The sequence below is a fragment of the Hypomesus transpacificus genome, chromosome 21 (genome assembly GCF_021917145.1).
Source record: "Hypomesus transpacificus isolate Combined female chromosome 21, fHypTra1, whole genome shotgun sequence".
Taxonomy (NCBI): Eukaryota; Metazoa; Chordata; class Actinopteri; order Osmeriformes; family Osmeridae; genus Hypomesus; species Hypomesus transpacificus.
In genome coordinates this window covers 5,922,126-5,925,194 of record NC_061080.1, presented here as the reverse complement: position 1 = coordinate 5,925,194, position 3,069 = coordinate 5,922,126, and positions in this window count along the sequence as shown.

Genomic DNA, 3,069 nt, shown 5'->3' with positions numbered 1-3,069 from the left:
CTCAAAATTGTTTTATTTTCAGGAAATCCTTGGCAGTGCTGTGTTCTAATGTACTGTATGCAGGGGAGCTGTTGCTTAACATATTTGTGTGCGCCAGTAAATTACTTCCCTGACTTTCCAGTCAGTGCAACTAACTTTCTTCGGCCATCAATCTGATGTACACTATGCTTGTTAATTGAAAGTAAATTAAACCAAATTGGTGACCAAATGATGCATCATCAGACTATACAGTGCAACTGAAGTACGTTACTGAAGTACTTGCAATACCTCATCGAAGTTGTCAATGTAACAATAAAGTAATATTGATCTGCTCTTTTAGCAGGATGTCCAGGAGTAAGCAAGTCTAGGAGTAACTGCAAGCATGTTACATACTCTGAAGGTATTCAAGGTACACACATTAAAATGACAATATAATAGCATGTATCTGGTCAGGCTTTAATGTTAAGTTGAATGTCTTTTTTCTGTCCTGAAAAAACGAATCAAACAAATGTTATGTTTATCTGTGCAAAAACAGCCAATTCATATACGTGCCTGATGTTTCTTTCAGCCTAACCAAATAAAGTACATGCTGCATATAGAAAATAAGTAAGCCCTGTATAGTAAATGCAACACACAGTATGTAAGAATATATATGTCCAAAAACTTGACATTTACAGATAAAAGATACATTACACTTCCTTGTTTGTTAAAATGTTTCCTATCTATCACTACTAAACAAAGACAGCAACTCTTTGTCTAATAACATATACAGACGTGGACTAGGGCTGTCCCCGACTAAGATTTTCTTTGGTCGACAAAGACTCGACTAAAAAGTCTGAAAATCGGCTAATCGAACTTTGAAACACTTTAAAAAAAAACGTAATTTTTTTTTCGCGATCTGACTCAATGGCTGCTGGACATTGCAGATTCAGACGCTAATAGCCTACTAATAATAAGACTTGTAGCACCAGTCCTGTTGTAACCAAATGCCAATGGTATTTAGTATCTCTTACAATGTACTACAAATTAAAAAATATTGTTTGCTAAACATGCGAATCATCAGAGCGCACTTATCACTGCCTGAAAACTTGCAGCATGCAAACTTACGTAGTCAGAAGCTGAGTGGGGAACGTTGCAACAGAGAAAGATTTTGTTGTCTTGGCCGGAGACGATAGTGTCATTCGATTTGGATGTGATTCTTATAATAGGCATATTCATTTTTCAACCCAGAGCCTTAGCATGAGCAAAGTAGGGCTAGACCAACTTACGTTTTTCAGGTGGTAGGCTACATCATATTTGACGTTGAACTACAAAAAATAAACTGTTGTTGGCAGAGTTTGCATTCAACGTCACCCGGTACTTTGTAAATGTAAATTTACTTTAATGAAATACTGCCATACCACAGATTTCTTTGCCATTTTGACTAATAACACAGACAAAGTAGTTTGTAGTTCTGAAGCCAATTGTGCTCGTGCCGTGTGCAAAATACCAAACCGAAACAAAGCTCAGATTAATGAAAGGGAAACAGTAACACCTTTTCTTTTAAATTATATATTTTTAGAGTTGGTTTATTTGTCTTAGATAATATAATCTACAATTTTTGTTGAACATTTCGTTAATTCAGCAATGATGACACAAGTGGGAATCAGATCTCAAACTGCCATATGGCAGCTTGACAAAAAAAATCTTGGTCGACCAAGAGCATATCGACCAGAAAATTCGACTAGTCGACTAAGTGGGGACAGCCCTAACGTGGATGCGCCCCATCGGAGGAATACTTGGCAAACAGGTGTTGTATCACCCGATGCATGACTCTGGATTGGCACCCCCTCGCAGGAGTGCGCTCGAATCAAAGAGTGAAAGATTTCGTCTTGATATCACAACCAAACGAAGGGGAGACAGAAGTCTCACATTACACCTTCTTTGTTATAGAATTCAAGAGAAGAATGTCGGTTATCTGTGCAAATATCAGATGCTATTTTCAACACAAAATCCTTAAAATTCGTCATTCAAACCGTATAGTAACGAACGCGAACCAGCATTCTTGCTCAACGACATCGCATTCTGAGGAAATATACCCCAGTATGATTACCAAAGGAAATGTATTTTGTGTAGCAGGTTCAAAGTGTTTCACATGGCTCCTTATACTAATGTATAGGTTCAAAGGCATGCGATTTTAATGCAGTAGCCTGCGCGTAGGGTGGGTTAGCCTACTTAGAAAGGTCGAAAACAGCAGCCTTCTGATCCAGAATATAGGCTATCAGCTGTCCTGAGAAGGGACCAAAGGTTCACATGTCTATAGCCTACAAAAGACAAGTACTAAAAACGATGTATCAACTATGTATCAACTAGGGATGGGCATAATTAATCGACGATCGATTATCGATCATTAAGAATTTAGTCGATAACATTATTTGTTCATCGATAAAACTAATGCGTGTTCTGTTGCGTAGTGTGAGTCTTGAAGGATTGCAATGGATTTCGCTATGTGGCAGCAATTAAACATTTTACCAAATGAAGCCAATGTTTGGAAAAAAACGCCACAGGTCTACTCAATTACCGGCGAGTTTCCATGTAGCTATTTCAAAAGTAAATATGAAGAGGTCACGGCGAAGTGTAGCGTGAGACCATGTTGACTAAAAAATGTGTTCACTGCCAACACTGCAAAACTGAGTATAAATACAACTCCGCCACGACTCAAATGATGTACCACTTGAAGAACGTACATCCGAGCCTGGTTAGTGGCGGTGCATCCTGTTCTTGGTGCTAGCACGGAGGAGCTGCAATGCACAACGAGCAGAGAAAATTACCCAACGGATCTGTAACTTACAGTGTAAGTCCATCGAGATGGATATGCTACCCTTAAGTATTGTTGAGGGCGAAGGTTTTTATGAAGCTTTGTTAATTAGCCGGAAAAAAACGAGGGTCAGTTGTGTTTGAACACAGGCTTTTAGTTTTCGGCTCCGCTTCAAGGAGTTACAGAAATAGTTGTTTTTCTTGTAATACCTAGTAAGGGGTCCCATTATCGTCCACCTAGGTTAGTTCTCGACGCTCGTTAGCAATGTTACCAAAATGTCGTTATAATACAAA